The sequence below is a fragment of the Dendrobates tinctorius genome, unplaced genomic scaffold (genome assembly GCF_039654945.1).
Source record: "Dendrobates tinctorius isolate UK_male_01 unplaced genomic scaffold, ASM3965494v1 ptg000036l, whole genome shotgun sequence".
NCBI lineage: Eukaryota > Metazoa > Chordata > Amphibia > Anura > Dendrobatidae > Dendrobates > Dendrobates tinctorius.
The window spans coordinates 33,671,938-33,691,604 of NW_027361704.1; the positions used below are offsets into that span (position 1 = coordinate 33,671,938).

The 19,667-nt window shown below is 41.5% G+C and overlaps 1 protein-coding gene across 2 annotated transcripts in view; it reads left to right on the forward strand.

Annotated features, from left to right (window-relative positions):
- LOC141087923 (follistatin-related protein 4-like) overlaps nt 1–19,667 on the forward strand; it is a 1,467,590-nt gene that overhangs the window by 1,246,490 nt on the left and 201,433 nt on the right. The window lies entirely within an intron of this gene.

Genomic DNA, 19,667 nt, shown 5'->3' on the forward strand with positions numbered 1-19,667 from the left:
TGCTGGGGTAGTGGCATATCAACCAGGGACAGGAATAGGCTGGACAAACTGATTAGAAGGGCCAGCTCTGTCCTGGGATGCCCCCTTCATCCAGTTCAGGAAGAAGGCGACAGGAGGATACTGGCCAAGGTTAGCTACATGGTGCAGAATGTTTCCCATCCCATGCATGAGACCGTGACAAAGATGTGCAGTACTGTCAGTGACCGGCTACTTCATCCTAAATGTGAGAGGGAGCGCTATCGAATGTCCTTCCTTCCTGCTGCAGTTAGGCTGTATAACCAGCACTGTCCAAAACGGAGAATGACCCAAACAGTGAACTGATAGATCCAAAGTTGTGATAGTCCGGTTATATCTTTTTTTTCGTATATGTACCTACCTACTGTCAATGTAATGCCTTTATGCATCTGTATCTGTACTTGTTCCTGCCTTGCTGCTGTAATGCTCTGAATTTCCCCCTGGTGGGACGATTAAAGGATTATCTTATCTTATCTTATCTTATAAAAATAATTCAGTATTGTTAGATTTTTTTAATCATTCACATTAAATTAATTGCAATTATTTTTTTATTTTGTTCAAAGAGTTGACTTAGGTTGCTTTCACACCCAACAGCCTTGTACTTATGCCATCTTTTTACTGTTTCACAAAACAGTAACTTATTCTTGTAGAGAAGCACCTGTGTCACTTACAAAACCACAGCTGTTTCCATGCAAGTTTGTAGGGGTTCTCAGGTCTTTTGCTAACGTCTGCAGTAACTCTGTGACTGCAGACTTATGAATCCTCACAGCAAGCACACAGCTGCAATTTCCATACTTACAGTAGGTACAGAAAGTATTCAGACCCCTTTACATTTTTCACACATTGTTTCATTGCAGCCATTTGGTAAATTCAAAAAATGATAATTTTTTTCTCATTAATGTGCACTCTGCACCTCATATTAACTGAAAAAAAACAGAAATGTAGAAATTTTTACAAATTTATTAAAATAGAAAAACTGAAATATCACATGGCCATAAGTATTCAGACCCTTTGCTCAGACATTCATATTTAAGTCACATGCTGTCCATTTCCTTGTGATCCTCCTTGAGATGGTTCTACTCCTTCATTGGAGTCCAGCTGTGCTTAATTAACCTGATAGGACTTGATTTGTAAAGGCTCACACCTGTCTATATAAGACCTCACAGCTCACTGTGCATGTCAGACCAAATGAGAATCATGAGATCAAAGGAACTGGCCAAGGAGCTCAAAGACAGATCTGACCAAGGTCACAAAAGAATTTTTGCAGTACTCAAGGTTCCAAAAAGCACAGTGGCCTCCATAATCCTTAAATGCAAGAAGTTTGGGGCCACCAGAAGTCTTCCTAGACCTGGCCATCCAGCCAAACTAAGCAATCGTGGGAGAAAAGCCTTGGTGAGAGAGGTACAAAAGAACCCCAAAATCACTATGGCTGAGCTCCATGGATGCAGTAGGGAGATGAGAGAAAGTTCCACAAAGTCAACAATCACTGCAGCACTTCATCAGTCAGGTGTAAGGGGTTAACAAGACCGTTCTGTGTAAATAGTAGGAGATGTCCATATATTAATGTATGGTTCTACAAATGTATATTGTCATATTGCCTTATGGTAGGGAAAGTGTAGTACCCTATTTAGTCCTCTAGATGTGTGTATACTATGATGTGGGATAACTATGTGTATCTATAACTAGATGTGGGATAACTATGCTCAGGATGTATGTAGTTAAATGTAGGAGGGGCTAACTGTGTGTTAAGCCGGGGAGCATATGGCATTTTAGTCAGTTGGGCTAGGGGAGCCCTGAGAGGGCAGTCAGCCCCGTAATATTTTGAAGATAGTAGCCCAGCCGTTTCGGGCCAAAGGGCCAAAGAGAATAAGAGCACAGTATACCACAGCGGAGGTCAGAATAAAAGAGTTTGCAGCAGGGAAAGCTTTATTAAGGCATCATGTGGCAGCTTACTATGTGGGCAGATGCCCTTTTGTCTGGGATGAAACAGACAGGGGAACTCGCAAAGCTGGACATGAAGGATGCTGTGATGCTGAATGGGATGGGACAACCCTGGAACATTCTGGAAGATGATAGTGAGAATATAGGGAAAAAGAAGAAAGCAAACTGTGTGATACCTGATGTATATGCTGTAAATGAAGTGAACGGATGAGAACGTATAAGAGTAAAGTTGCTTTTTTAAAGTTGGAATTGGACTGTGACTCCATTTGTATCAAAATTTATGAAAAAAGTATACAGCCACCTAGGCAAAGCCCTTATGATGAGAAGAATGAAGCAACAGGTATGCTGACAGAAAACTGTGCTGTGTATGTGAGGGGAGGCCAGGGAGTGCCTGGGCCATTTACGTCAGCCATGACTACTGCCCTGGTCGAACCTTACACGGGCCCTTATGGCAAAGTGGCCCAATGGAAGTCTCTCGTCAGTGCAAGAAATATGAAAGCTCGCATAGAGTTTGCTAAAAAACACATGAAGGACTCCCAGACTATGAGAAATAAGATTCTCTGGTCTGATGAGACAAAGATAGAACTTTTTGGTGATAATTCTAAGCAGTATGTGTGGAGAAAACCAGTCACTGCTCATCACCTGCCCAATACAATCCCAGCAGTGAAATATGGTGGTGGCAGCATCATGCAATGGGGTTGTTTTTCAGCTGCAGGGACAGGATGACTGGTTGCAATTGAAGGAAACATGAATGCAGCCATGTACTGAGATATCCTGGATGAAAACCTCTTCCAGAGTGCTCTGGACCTCAGACTTGGCTGAAGGTTCACGTTCCAACAAGACAATGACCATAAGTACACAGCTAAAATAACAAAGCAGTGGCTTCAGAACAACTCTGTGACCATTCTTGACTGGCCCAGCCAGAGCCCTCACCTTAACTCAATTTAGCATCTCTGGAGAGGCCTGAAAATGGCTGTACACCAACGTTCACCATCCAACATGACGGAACTGGAGAGGATCTGCAAGGAAGAATGGCAGAAGATCCCAAATCCAGGTGTAAAAAAACTTGTAGCATCATTCCCAAGAAGACTCATGCCTGTACTAGCTCAAAATGATGCTTCTACTCAATACCGAGCAAAGGGTCTGAATACTTGTGACCATGTGATATTTAAGTTTTTCTTTTTTAATAAATTTGCCAAAATGTCTACATTTCTGTTTTTTTTCAGTCAAGATGGGGTGCAGAGTATACATTATTGAGAAAAAAATGAAGTTTTTAGAATTTGCAAAATGGCTGCAATGAAACAAAGAATGAAAAATTTAAAGGGGTCTGAATATTTTCCTTACCCACCGTATAGCCGCATTCTGACTAGACATCCACGCATGTTTACTCAGAATGTAATCTAAGTATGGACATTGTATACTTGGGGTCACGGGTCCACCCATGCTTGCCACCAACACAGGAGAGTCCTGAAAGCGAACAGTGCGCACTATGTGAAGATTCAAATGCCTGCAGTAACAAGTAACTGAATAATTTTAGCAAAAGGCTGGACAACCACTGTAAGTAATTGCACAATGAAACAGTCACATAAACATATATGAATACAAATAATTATTTTTGTTAATTGTATTATCTAATACAAATTTATAATTTCACACAATTTTATATTTTTATCCTTATTTTTCTTGTTAGTAGTTTTAGTAAAAGTAAAAATACACTATATGGATAAAGTATTAGGACAGACTTCTTAATCATTGGATATAAATGTATTCAATCTCATTGCCACAGTTGTATAAAATCCAGCTACTTGACATACAGTCTGCCTTTACTAACATTAGTGAAAGAATGATTCTGTCTAAAGAGCTTACTGAATGCTGCCATAATAGCGCTGTTACAACAACTCAGTTCATGAAATTCTTTGCTCCTAAATATTCCATAATCAACTGTAAGTGGTTTTATTGAAAAGTTGAAGTGTTTAGTCACCACAAATATGTAAAGCTACTGAGCGGATGCTGAGGTGCTTTTGACTCAATGATAGGACAGGTCCAATCCTCCTCTGTCATTAACATCAGCTCAAAAACTGTATGCCAGGAGCTCCATGGCATGGGTTTCTATGGCCAAGCAGCTGCATACAAATCTTACAGCACCAAGCACTATGTCAAGCAATGAATGAAGTGTTATAAATAACACCACCAATGGACTTTGGAGCATGGATAATGCTATATGGTTGCTTTTAAATTGTTTAATTTAATTCCAGTGAAGGAAAATCTTAATGCTTCAACATACCAAGACATTTTTGGACAATTATAGCTTCCAATTGATTGCCTAGGAACATTTTGGGGAAGGCTCTCTTCTGTTCCAGCTTGAATGTACCCCAGTGGACAAAGTAAGATTCACAAAAGCATAGTTGGGTAAGTTTGGTGTGGAAGAACCTTACTGTCCACACAAAGCCCTGATCTCACTCCTTTGGACACCTTACGAATTAACCAGAATGGAGATTCCTAACAAGGTCTTCTAATCCAACTTCAACTTCAGTGTGTGACCTCAAAAATTTTCTTTTGTATGAATGGACAAACTTTCCATATAAACACTCCTAAAGTTTGTTGAAAACCTTCCTAGAAGAGTGGAAGCTGCTTTAGTTGAAGGGGGTGTAAACTCCATATCAACCCCTTAGTGCAAATAGATGTTCCTGCACATTTGCAGTTGTGGTTGCATGTGTGGAGATTCCAGCTGTGTTATGCAACTAGGAACTCATTTGATCAGCAACAACAGTGTAGCTTCGGCGCCCCTCCTTCCCAGGCAGGGATGCCGACTCACTCACAGCTGGGGACTCAATTTCACACTTCTACCTCCTGCTGCTTGGGATCTGCGCACAGCTCACAGATGCCTGGGCAATGTGCTTAGGGCATGCTGTAGAGACACAAGGGTAAGTGGGTGCTCACACCTGCTGGCCCAAGACTTCATTGATAAGAGCTCATCCCACTGAACTCTCGCTCTCCTTTCTCGTGGGCATAATACCACTCAGACAAAACAGGATAAGGGTAAAACAGCTTGGCAGTACTTTATTGAACCACCAACAGACAATAACATACAGAACAGTCTCAGCAAAATACCCAAAATGGTGCAAAATTACTGTCTCACCCTTCCACTGACTTGCCAGGATTGGAGCAATTGCGACTTCAGGGCTTCCAGGGCTGTTTACCCCCACCAGTGTTACCTCACTTTTGGCAGGCACCCACAGAGAGGAGGCAGTGACAAGTGACTGGAGGGTCCCATCCTGGCTTTTCTGATCATCTCCATGGAGCAAGGTGACCAAGAGGGTCCTAGTCCTGGCTTTTCCAAACGTTTCCATGGGTTCAGTGATCGTCAATGTAGCAGTTATGTATTCCTCCAGCTAGGGCCTAAGTCCCTTAAGCTGACATACTATAGAATGTCAAATCTGTGTTCCCCTTGGTGCCATGATACATTGGCTGTTGTTCTGTCGAGTCTCTCTGAATAAAGTTATGGGTCCCTTTTTATACCCACATCTGTGGTTTAGGCTATCATCCACAGGTCAGGGGGGAGGTGGGGTGAGTTTAACTCTCATCCCACCTTCCCCTGTTATGATTCGGTCACTGAGGAGGATTACCGGGGAATTAGCTAAGCAACCAGGAAACCAGAGAGGTTGGCAACTTAGCAGATTGCAGACCCCTAAACCTAACAACACAACTAGCATTATCTGTGGGACATGTCTACGATGCCCTAGATGCCTTGGCACAGCCAAAGAGTTAACTGTTATGAATGGGTCACCGAGGAGGAGAGCGCAATAGGCTATGCCACCAGAACACCAGAGAGGTTGGTTGATCAGCGGATTGCAGACCCCTGATCTTAACAACAGAACTAGCAGTAGCTGTGGAGCATTCCTACGTTGCCCTAGATGTCACGTCACAGCCGGAGGACTAACTAAGCCTAAAGAGAGAAAGGTGAAATCTAAACTGCCCCAGAGCAGATCCCCAAAGGAATAGACAGCCCCCAAACATATATTGTTGGTGAGACAAGATGAAGCACAAACACAGACAGGAAATAGACTGAGCAAATGATGGGGCCCACACTGACTAGATAGGACAGGACAGAAAGGCACTGTCTGCCATCACGCAAAAACCCTAATAATTCCAACACGACTGATGTACAAAAATACTGAGGTTTGAACAACCTCGCCCCCACTATATCAGCACTCAGGTGTGAACTGGTGGCTAGCAACAAGCTAATACAGCAGGGAACTGAACAAACAAACACAAGATACAAAAATAGAGGGAGCAAGCTGACCCCTGACAGCAAGGCAAAAACAGATGCAAAGGGTTTAGCAAATGACACTTAGCTGATAAAATGCAGGATCAGGCAGCAGACAGAAATCCTCAGTAAACAAAGAAAGGAGTATAACCAGCAGTCACTGAGAGAAGTCTGCTCGCTTATGTAGTCCCATTCACTACCACCACTCCTCCAATTATCTTCTGCAGCTGTTGGGTTAACATCATGTTGACCAGCACCACTACCAGCAGTATCCACCAGAGGGAGCTTTGCCTCAAAAGTCGGGTCAAGGGAGCTCACAACAGTTAACTAAGCCTAAAGCAAGAAAGGGGAAAGCTAAACTGCCCCAGAGTAGAACCCCAAAGGAATAGATAGCCCCCAAACATATATTGTCGGTGAGACAAGATGAGGCACAAATGCAGGCAGGAAATAGAGGGAGCAAATGATGGGGCCCAAACTGTCTAGATAGGACAGGACAGAAAAGATACTGTCTGCAATCATGCAAAAACCCTTAAAAAATTCAACACGTCTGATATACAAAAATTCTGAGTCCACACGACCTCTCCCCCACTAGATTAGCATTCTGGTTTGAACTAGAAGCAAAGCAAAAGATACTAATATAACAGGGAATTAGCAGTACTGAACAGAATGACATAAGCTGTGACATATGAGCGGGGTCCAGCACAAATCCCAGCAGGGAATAATGCTGAACCCACACAGCAAAGCAGAAAGCAGAGAAAGGCAAAAACTATATGAAATGCAAAAGAGTCCAGCAAACAAATAACTTATCTGAATGATGCAAGACCAAGGAGGGGAAAAAGCAGACTTCACAATGCACAGGAAGAGAAACCAAATCACCAGCAGCAACTGAAGGAAGCTTGCTCACTTAATCCTCCCAGTCTGTAACCCCTGACTTCCAATCATCGTCTTCAGGTGATAGACTTCTGTCAACACGACCAGCTCCACTACCCACAGCAACCACCAGAGGGAGCCCCGACTCAGAAGTCAGATCAAGAGAATTTACAACATTCCCCCTGACCTTCGGGTCTCCACACTTGTTGGCAGCAGTGGAATACTACTCATCCCAGTGGTTCCTGGGGAGTTGCAGGGGACTGGTTTTCGAAGACTCCTTCCAAGAGCTCCACAACCAGGTAGGCATATAGACAGACTCAGAAGACCATAGTTGAGGAAGCATACACAGCAGGTCTTGGACACCACTGTGCCCAACCCCACCAGCTCGGCCTTGAGAAGGGGATCAAATTGGACATACAGCCTCAACAGGAAACATCAACTACAGGAGCTGTGCCAGCTTCGATAGATTGAATACCAGGTCACTAACACTGTTGGATTCAATCAAGGAACCATGGAATGCGGAGGACTCAATGGATACAAGTTCTCGTCAACTGCGTGAGGAGTTTCCCAGGTCAAGCCGAGGACCAGGAGAAGGACGATCAGAATCATATGGAGTCTGGCTAATTAAGATGGAGGATCAATGTGAAGACCCAGCATTTAATCTTGATTATGCCTGACATCTATTTTCAGTAGGCCAAGAGACATAGGCTAGTGTCTGAACATTGACTATTGAATGTATCTGTTTTTCTTAGGTGTGTCAAGAATCATAGACTGTTGTCATACGAGTCTTAAAGATGAAAATGATGAATGGCTACTGTTTACCTCTTATATCAGCTTCTACAGTTTATTGTATTGCTAGATTTTCAATAGTCCTGTCCCTGTTGGTGTCTCAACTAAATAAAATGAAGTTTGTTATTCGGAATTGACATTTATTATCTACTGATATTTTATTCAAGTAGTTTTCCCTTTTCTGATTTACAGGAATTTCAGCACATAGTGAAACTGAAATACAAAGTAAAAACCTATTACTTCTTAAAAAAATGAAGAAAAATTTACAAAAACACTCTATCCAGTTTTTTATGAATGTAAAAAAATGATACACAAAAAGTATTACAGTTTCTACAGCAGTCCAAATTATAAGGTTATAACAATATTTGATCTGCAGAGTGAATGGTATAAAAAATGCCAACTTTGTTAAAATTGGTGTTTTACATTATGTCTACATAAAAAAAATTGATAGAAAAAAGTCGCATCGCATAAAAATGAAAAATGTTAAAAAGTGTCACATCTACAAGACCAAAATGGGCTATGTCTTCTATGCCATTATTCAGCGTAAATGTTAATGTTTACAGTTCGAAATGTGCATAGCTAATCAGGTCCACATTTGTGGAAAGATTTTTCTGTAATTTTTGCTCTCTTTTTAACCAATTACAGAACATTAGAATTGATGGAATCTGTTCAAGACTGCAATAATGGTGAACTAGTAAAAATCGTAGTGCATACAAGTTTTCAGAGATGCAAGTAAGGAGGCGTACAGGGCCTCTCAAATAACTGTATAGGGCTCCTCAGGTAGCTACAAAATTTACTGCACATCTATCATGAAACACTTAATACACAGTGATACTCCAAGTTGAATAATTCAGCTAGAGATTATTATTTTCCAGCAACAATAATTAGAATGAAATTTTGACCCCCCCAAGTCTTTATTACAGACATTGATGGATAGAGATGAGAGCAGATGTAGAATGGCACTCATTGACGGATACAGACAGAAGAGGCCCCTGTGCAAGAACAATATATGGGCCGTTTGCAGTTCACTAGCTCATCAAAATGGATAATTCTACATGCATTGGATGTATAAATAGGCCCCCTACCTCTTGGGCCCCTAGGCCGCTGCACAGGTGGCAGCAATGATATGTCTGCCGCTAATGGCACTGGAAACAATAAGTCTTGAGGAAAGATACATGATGCCACTCATGGCACTTGTGCTGAAAACCAGAACTTGTGTAGAATTTTGCTATTCCAGTATCTATCCTAAACAATCAAGTGTTCACATTAGTGCAGAGCTGTAGTGTTCTGCAATATGCTGCTTTTTACAGAAGAGCCAATGTCCTGAAACTCAATTCTGGTATATTTACGTGAATAAGACTGAATATATTTGAAGCTAATTAAAACTGCCCAAATTGTTGTGAGGTGAAGGTAATAAAAAAAATGTATACTCCTGTTTCCTCACCTGTTGTTATGCTTTCAACATCACCTCTGCCGGAGATCTCTTGTCCCCCGCACTTTTTTGTCTTCTGTCTTTGTGGATCTCGAAACATCGAACACGGACTTTGTCCGGAAGTCCGTTGCAATGTTTGGAGTAAGAGAGAGAAAAAAAAGAATGTTTTTTTCATATTGGCATCAGTGTCAGGGCACCAAAAGGAGAGAAAACCATTGCACATAATCAGGCAGGTGAAGAAAGATGAGCCTGATGTTTTTATTTTAACCCATTCCCAGTCCTCAAAAGAATCCAATAGTAGTCTGGTTTGCTGGCTGGCCACCCCTTTGCTGAATTCATGCACAGCGAATACCTAAGAATATTATTGTCATGTAATATACTGTAGATCCTCTTCATGCATAAAATTCTACATCAATATACACTATATGGATGAAAGTATTGAAACACCTACACAAGCCTTTATGACATCCTATTAGGCTATATTCCAATGATGAGGTTTTGATGTTGCAGATTTTCTGCATCATTCCTGCACCCATTAAGCAAAAAGGATTGCTTGTATTTTTTGAAAATACACAGCGTAAAAAATTCACCAAAAACTCATTGCAGGAATATAACCTTATAAATCAATAGGTAGTAATATGAAGTTGGTCCCAACATTGTAACTAATACAGCTTAGTAACTACAATACTTCAATTCTTTATGAATCTGTTTGTCCATCTCTAGTGCCTGCATATGATACTATAATTCATACAAGGGCAATGATTCTTGAGAAAATAGTTCCATTAAAAGTAGGGATGAGTGGTCCTGTGGGAACTTTAGTTTGGTATGGTTAGGGCACCAGAACTGTCCCCAAATTTGAACCAGAACTCAAAATCAATTGAAAACAATGGGTACCCAAACTTTGGAACCAGTAAAAAACACATCTCTCTTTGCTTCGAATGGACTTCCAACGGAACTCCAAACTTTGCAACAGACTTCCCGGAGAAGTCAGTGTTCGGCTTTAGCACCGGACACTTACTGTCCTGTACTATTCCCGAACTCTCAAGTTCGAGTTCGCTCATTTCTAGTTAGAAGGCAACTAATGAAACAAGGTTCATAATGAGTTCCACAATTAATCTGTATGAAAGCAGAGGAAGTGCTATATTCACCTTCTCCCTAATAACTCTTTGCCCTTATTCACACACCAAGGTTTAAATACGTTACTGAACAAGTGATACTTATGTCATCAGTGTTTTACATTAGTGTGTTAGGGTACCGTTACACCTAGCGATGGACCAGCGATCCCGACCAGCGATATGACGCAGTCAGGATCGCTGGTGCATCGCTAGGTGGTCGCTAGTGAGCTGCCACACAGGCAGATCTCACCAGCGACATCGCTGGGGACAGGGATCGCTACTTACCTGTCAGACGCGGCGATCCTGACGTCCTCCCGCCCGGCTCTACGCGTCGCTCGTCGGCGCCACGGGAAGCGCCGCAGGAAGTGACCGACGAGGAATCGTCCAGCAGCTTCTCGCCTGATCAGCAATAACCAGCGGGGAAGCCGGTCGGAGGTAAGTATCACATGCAGCGATATCGCTAGCAATATCGCTGCAACGTCACAAAATCGGTGACTTTACAGCGATATTGCTAGCGATATCGCAGTGTGTAACGGGGGCTTTAGTGTGTCATCCATGTGTTTGTTTTTACCATTAGTGTGTCACCCATGTGTCCACGTTTACCATCAGTTATCAGTGTTTTCCACTGGTGGATACAGAAATAAATGACAAAGCTTCTCCGATACTTTGCAATGTAAAACATGGACAGCATCCGAAGTGTACACTGATGCCATCCGTGTGCTCTACGCGTTTTTCAAGGACCCATAGATCTGTTTTAACCTTTTCATCTCTGCTACCAGAAAAAAACAGACTTGTCTTGGTCCATGAGAATCTCGAACATGTGAATAGCACTATAGATTATAATGAGTACGTGTAACATCAATAAAAAATGTGTACCACATGTACGTGGATGTCTGAATGAGGCCAACAGGTACTACTTACTGCTCTCATCTATGTTTCCTAGACTTTGAAGCCCCTTATGGATTCAGTTAGTGTAAGTGCTATTTTACAGCTATTTATACCATTCAATGCCGTATACTAAACTTAGATGCCAAAGATCTGATTATTGTTTTTGGATTATCTTCTCCACACCTTTTAATTGTGCATTAGTTTTGCATTGCAATGTGGCCTAACATTTTAATTAAAAGAAAAATGCTTTGCACTGTAAGTGAGATTTTGCTGATAGCTTGCATTTTTGAAAGCAACTTGTTAAGATTTGATGGTACTTTTTAATGAATATATAATTTTAATTAATTTGAGTTTTGCTTTAGCATCACCAAAACATGCTCAAACTATTGATTACTCTCCGCTTGGATTGTAATTAGATTTACTTTTTACAGATAAGCTGTAGATGAAAACCTGCAAGGTTAAAGCATTAAAACTCGTACTATTCAAAATGTGCAACTTCTCAGTTTTACAATTAAAGATTCTACATTGCTCATTCTCATCCACATAGCCACCTCCATATCATCCCTTAGCATAAGTCTGTGGGACTCTGAATTCAGACTTCAGATCTTTATGTAGACATATCTAGTGAGATAAAAAGCAGAGAATTATACAAGCTCCATGTGTCACATACACAAAGAGAGTAGGGAATTTGGATCTGTGTAACAAAAAACTAGACCTGCGGTAATATAAAAAAAAAAATGGCTCTCTAAATAAACAGAATGCTTCTAGTACAACTGCTGCCACTAGGTCTAGTGATAATTAGAGATGAGCAAATTCATGTGAGTCAATTTGAGTTCTCGTCGAAGTTTACAAAATTGATTTTTCAGAATACAATTTTTTAGCAATCTTCTCTGTGCAAATTCAGCAAAATGGCTGCCAGCCTGCTGACATTTTTTTGACCTGTAGCGGGTCTCCGAAAAGTACAAAAAAACCTCACTGCATACCTATCAAGTCACACCTGCAGCCTATGGTCCAGTATCTTGCTCATCATCTATTCACTTTTCCCCATTGTGTACATCCTTTTCAGCTTGCTATGGTTTCTGGTGCTAACTAGGCCTCTGACATCACAAAGTAATGTCATGGCATGTACCACAATGGCATGGTATGAAGTGTTATCAGTTTTGGGACACCTACAGGAGCTTTTATGACATACTATTCTAAATCCATAGGCTTTACACCTTTACGGATTAGGAAATGGTTCATGTTAGTGTTTTGTTTTTTCTCCCCTTCTTCAAAGCACTGTAACATTTCTATATTCCAGAGTAAAAAAAATATTAAATAAACCACTGCACTTCAAAGATAGTAGATAAAAATTTTGATCCACATAGGCAGGCAAATATATATATATATAAGTTGAAATCAGATGTTTACATACACTACAGCTGCTTCTCACAAAATTATAATATCAACAAAAAGTTAATTTATTTCAGTTCTTCAATACAAAAAGTGAAACTCATATATTATATGGCGTCATTACAGACAAAGTTGTTTATTTCTGTTTATGTTGACGATTATGGCTTACACATATAGATCTCAAGTGTGCAGTTCATGATAGACAGCCCATGAATTTACAGGAAGAAGAGTGGGCAGCTTTACCATCCATGAAAATAAAGACCTCATCCACAACTACCACAAAAGACTTCAAGCTGTCATTGATGTTAGAGGGTGCAATACACAGTATTAAGAAATGGGGGATGTGAACTTTTGATCAGGGTCATTTGGATGTTTTGGGTTGTCATGATTTAAAAAGAGAAACCACAGTAGTTTGACAATAAATGGCTTCACCCAACCACTAACCATGAGTGGAGAAAAAGTTATGGTGTTATCATTCATATTCTCTGAAACAAAAGTCCAAGAAAGCAAAAATTCTGCCAGGGTATGTAAATATATATACACACCGTATACACTCGAGTATAAGATGACCCGAGTATAAGCCGAGGCACCTAAATTTACCACGAAAACTTGGGAAAATGCATTCACTCTCGTATAATCCGGTTATGCATTGTCCCTTCATCCCTATCCTGGTATGCATGGCTCCACATCCCTGTCCTTGTATGCATGGCTCCCCATCCCTGTATGCATGGCTCCTTATCCCCGTCCTTGTATGCATGGCCCCTTATCCACTATCCCTGTATGCATGGTTTCTAAAAAAAAACCCATCCTACTTACCTTGCCTGCGCGCCCTCGCTGCATATTGTTCCGGTGCGAGCAGCTTGTGTGGCCTAGCGATCACGTGTCCCCCGCTCATTAAGGTAATAATATTCACTCCACGCCTAGGGAGGGCGCAGAGGGAAGGTACCGTAACTGGGATGTGTGCGGCTGTGGCTGTAACTGCACGCTATGAGAGAAATTAATATTCACTGCCAGCGCAGTGAATATTCATTTCTCTTTAGCAGTGGACACAGGCTTTAGATGCAGCCGCCAGCTCCTATCTCTGTGACCCGCTGCTCCACCGCTCTCCCTACCCCGCTATCTTTCTGGGAAAATTACTTATGTATATGCCAAGGGGGCATTTTCAGCACAAAAAAAGTGTGCTGAAAACCACATTTAATTATTTGCTAACTGTAAATTTGCTGTGTGATTGTCCCTCTAAATATCTCTTTTCCTGTTCATTTGTGATTAGGGAGCCTCAAACATGTAATACTCCTATTAGGTTGCTATCAAATCGTGTTGCTCTCTGTCTTAATAACCTCATGCCTGTGTGGCCGCACCATGGTTGTATTGTTGTCCGCCTGGTTTTATTAGTTTTTGTACATAAGGTGTGCAGCAATTTATATTTATATGCCCTGTTTTGGTGACTTTAAATAAAGGCTTTGTTATACTTCACCATAAGCAGGGTTAAGATTGAATTTGTGACTTTATTTAGAAAAATATTCAGGATTGAGAGTCCTCAGTAGTTGATACCTTTTAATGGCTAACTGAAAAGATGGTAATACATTGCAAGCTTTCGAGACTACTCAGGTCTCTTCATCAGGCTAGACTAATACAAAATCTGAAGTCACATATTTATGCACAATACAGCACAGAAAAAATGCAATAGATAAGACAAGAGATGTGAAGCAGAATTATCAATATGGGAGAGGGAGAAACATAAATATAAACATTGGACCAGTTCATAGATAAGGAGTCCGGATGTTTTATGGTCCTCTGATTGGGGTCTAGTTCTGTGTTGTGATGCCCCCACAAGGTTTTAAAAGGAAATTCCTTAATTTATGTAAAAAGACATAAATCCATGCGACACATTCATTCCAGCACTGAGAGTGTCAAAGTTCGTCATAAATTTGTACTCCCAAACTCGTCTCTCTCTCTGAGAATTGAAGTTACCTTTCAATACCAGTAATTTCATATCCACGTTGCTTATCTATGAACTGGTCCAATGTTTATATTTATGTTTCTCCCTCTCCCATATTGATTGTTCTGCTTCACGTCACTTGTCTTATCTATTGCATTTTTTCTAGGCTGTATTGTGCATAAATATGTGACTTCAGATTTTGTATTAGTCTAGCCTGATGAAGAGACCTGAGTAGTCTCGAAAGCTTGCAATGTGTTACCATCTTTTCAGTTTGCCATTAAAAGGTATCAACTACTGAGGACTCTCAATCCTGAATATTTTTCTATCTACTGGCTAACACGGTACAAAGATATACATCTTTCCTGACTTTATTTAGACACACACCTTCTTTTGACTGTATTTTAGGGATTTAAACTCCCAAAGGTTCTTTTTTGCTCTTCATGATTCAGGAGAGTATCTCTTATCATGGAATAAGATTGTTACATTTATCTTTCATTCCAGCTATGTTTTCATAATATTAAAGTATTGAATTTCATATTGCAAACGATGGTCTCCTTTGAGACCAAATCTGTGGCTTGGCTTTACAGGAGTACAAGATGGCAGTCATAGGGGACTTCAGCATGCCTACTGCTGTTGTCATGATAGCCTATTGGTGCCCAATGATCACATTGAGAGGGGTGGGGATAGATGAAAGTATTGGCGATGTCTCCATTTTAATGCCACTGTCTAAATGGCTATACAACAGAGATCAGAGCTACCACTTGTTTGTAATGGATATAGTGATGGAACCACTGGGTCGTGGTACAAGGAGAGCCTGATGGGGAGTTGCTAGCTGAACACTTGACTCTTTGCTAGAGCCTCTGATGATGGGGTTAGACTTGGCTCCAGATGGACATCAGATGCTATTCCAGGATGGAACTCGGAAACACATCAGTTGTCCCCCAAGGTTAAGAAGCTGAAACAGCCTAGAAAAGGAAATCTCTGCTGGTATGGGCTGGCACTGCAGGAATACAGGAATGTCAGGTGCTGATGGCTGATATACAAGCGGATACTGGCAGGTGCAGACAGGAATGGCTGGCCCCACATGTGCAGACTGGCTGCTATACAGGCAGGTACTGGCAGGTACATGCAGGTATGGCTGGTATACAGGCATCCACTGGCATATGCAGACAGGAATAATTGTTTTACAGATGAGCTTGGCAGGTGCAGGCTGGTACAACTTGTATACAGGCAGGCACTGGCAGGTGCAGGCAGGTATGACAAGCAAAGATGAGACTTGACCATGCAGCCCATTTTTTTTCAAGTGCCTCCCTATTGCGCATCTTGAAACAGCCACACTACTAGTTTTCAGAGAGTCCTGTATTTGAGCTGATGATATTTGTGGGTTTTTCTTTGCATCCTGAACAATTTTCCAGGCATTTATCACAGGTCACAGGTGAGGATGTTACCTTTAGTAGCCATTCAAACCCATTTGTGTTAACTTCTGTGCATGTTATCAGGCCAAAATCACCAGGGTATGTGAACTCTTGATCAGGGTCATTTGGATGTTTTGGGTTGTCTTAATGATTTAAAAAGAGAAAACACAGTAGTTTGACAATAAATGGCTTCACCCAACCACTAATCATGAGTGAAGAATAAGTTTTGGTGTTATCATTCATATTCTCTGAAAAAAAGGCCTAGAAAGCAAAAATTCTGCTGGAGTAGGTAAACTTTTGAGCACAATTGTAAATATACCTTTTTGCCCTTACTTTTGCCCTAATATATCATGGCCACTCTGGTGCTGCTGCTTGACGTACTTCTACTGTGTGAACGTGCCTGGACTCGCGCCTCGCTTGTGACGCCATGGATGGTGCGACCGTGCCCTCTGGTGACATTGCCGCGAGACCCACGAGAGGGACGCTATCGCCCTGGCAGCTAGTGATGTGCCTGACAGTAGGCACCTGTGTAAGTTTATTGCGATTGGTCCTTTGTCTGTCTGTTGCTTATATAAAACTACCATCTGGCCCTCTGACCCCATCACTCCATGACTAAGCACCGTGTGAGAGGCACGTTGGAATGTGGGGTGGCAGTACCAGCACACGCAGCTTGAACTTCGGTTAGTATTACATTCTCTCCATACTTTCATACACACCGCACTATGCACTTTCTTTGATTGCAATGTTGCACCTAATGGTTATTGATTATACTTTCTAATATGAACTCATATGACAACATTTAGGTAATTATCACTAATTTTCTTGTACTTCACTCTATATTGCCTAAATTGGATATTATTCACTGTTCATATTACAAGGTAAACTCTCCATTTCTACATATTGTGTACAGTATATTAATTACATTTATTAGTGCTGTATTTGCTGACCTGCTCCCCTCAGTTTTATTATGTTTTTTTTGTGTTTCTTTTTCACCATGTCCTGTCATTCTCTGTATTTTTAAACAGTTCTGTCCCTGTTGATGTCTCAACTAAATAAAACAAAGTTTGTCATATGGAATTGACATTTATTAAGTACTGATTTTTTGTTCAATTAGTTTTTCTTTTTCTGATTTGCTGTGTTGTCGGCTTGAACTGTATATGACACAGATACATCTACTATATAATCGTCTAATTCTGTCTGTCTGTAGCGGAAATCCCTCGTCGCTGATTGGTAGCGGCCGGCAGGGCGCAACCAGCGATGCAGGATTTCTGTTACAAACAGACAGACAAACAAATACTGTATGGTAATGTTTTATGGCGCCGGAGATCGCGGTAAGCGCAGACACTGCATGCTGTGATCTCTGGCACCATTCTTACATACTTACTTCACCGGAAGGAGTGTTGCTGTGGCGCTTCTCTTCTTCCAGTGACCGGGGCAGGAGTGCGCATGAGAATCGCGCATGCACATACAGTTGTGGCCAAAAGTATTGACACCCCTGCAATTCTGTCAGATAATACTCAGTTTCTTCCTGAAAATGATTGCAAACACAAATTCTTTGGTATTATTATCTTCATTTAATTTGTCTTAAATGTAAAAACACAAAAAGAATTGTCATAAAGCCAAATTGGATATAATTCCACACCAAACATAAAAAAGAGGGTGGACAAAAGTATTGGCACTGTTCGACAAATGCTTCTCTAATTTGTGTAATTAACAGCACCTGTAACTTACCTGTGGCACCTAACAGGTGTTGGCAATAACTAAATCACACTTGCAGCCAGTTGACATGGATTAAAGTTGACTCAACCTCTGTCCTGTGTCCTTGTGTGTACCAGATTGAGCATGGAGAAAAGAAAGAAGACCAAAGAACTGTCTGAGGACTTGAGAAACCAAATTGTGAGGAAGCATGAGCAATCTCAAGGCTACAAGTCCATTTCCAAAGACCTGAATGTTCCTGTGTCTACCGTGCGCAGTGTCATCAAGAAATTTAAAGCCCATGGCACTGTGGCTAACCTCCCTAGATGTGGACTGAAAAGAAAAATTGACAAGAGATTTCAACGCAAGATTGTGCGGATGTTGGATAAAGAACCTCGACTAACATCCAAACAAGTTCAAGCTGCCCTGCAGTCCCAGGGTACAACAGTGTCAACCCGTACTATCTGTCGGCGTCTGAATGAAAAGGGACTGTATGGTAGGAGACCCAGGAAGACCCCACTTCTTACCCCAAGACATAAAAAAGCCAGGCTGGAGTTTGCCAAAACTTACCTGAAAAAGCCTAAAACGTTTTGGAAGAATGTTCTCTGGTCAGATGAGAGAAAAAGTAAAGCTTTTTGGGCAAAGGCATCAACTTAGAGTTTACAGGAGAAAAAAGAGGCATTCAAAGAAAAGAACACGGTCTTTACAGTCAAACATGGCGGAGGTTCCCTGATGTTTTGGGGTTGCTTTGCTGCCTCTGGCACTGGACTGCTTGACCGTGTGCATGGCATTATGAAGTCTGAAGACTACCAACAAATTTTGCAGCATAATGCAGCGCCCAGTGTGAGAAAGCTGGGTCTCCCTCAGAGGTCATGGGTCTTCCAGCAGGACAATGACCCAAAACACACTTCAAAAAGCACTAGAAAATGGTTTGAGAGAAAGCATTGGAGACTTCTAAGGTGGCCAGCAATGAGTCCAGACCTGAATCCCATAGAACACCTGTGGAGAGATCTAAAAATGGCAGTTTGGAGAAGGCACCCTTCAAATATCAGGGACCTGGAGCAGTTTGCCAAAGAAGAATGGTCTAAAATTCCCACAGAGCATTGTAAGAAACTCATTGATGGTTACCGGAAGCGGTTGGTCGCAGTTATTTTGGCTAAAGGTTGTGCAACCAAGTATTAGGCTGAGGGTGCCAATACTTTTGTCTGGCCCATTTTTGGAGTTTTGTGTGAAATGATCAATGTTTTCCTATTTGCTTCATTCTCTTTTGTATTTTTTATTTAATACAAATTAAATGAAGATAATAATACCAAAGAATTTGTGTTTGCAATCATTTTCAGGAAGAAACTGAGTATTTTCTGACAGAATTGCAGGGGTGTCAATACTTTTGGCCACAACTGTAGCACTATCCAGCCCCATTTTCCTGAAGAAACATTTGCAGTGTGTCTTCAGCAATATGGCGCCGGACAGCGCGGATGGGCATGCGCGTACTCTGGGCCACACTCCTCCCCCGGACTCCGGCAGAATGGGACAGCGCTGGAGCAAAGGAATGAAAGGTGAGTATAAATGTTTTTTTTGGTATGTGTGCAGTTTTATAGGGGTGAGGTGGACCATACATATCAGGATAGGGGGGTGAAAGGTAACATGCATACCTGGAAAGGGGGGTGAGGGGATCATGCATACCAGAATAGAAGGGTGAAAGGTAGCATGAATACCAGGAAAGGGGGTTGAGAGGACCATGCTTACCAGGATTGGGGGCTGAGGAGACCATGCAGACCAGGATAGGGGGGTGAGGGGTAGCATGCATATCAGGATTGGGGGGTGAGAGGACCATGCATATCAGGATTAGGGGGGTGCATTATTGTATTATTCTTAGATCTTCATAAATAAACTACATGCATATTCAAGA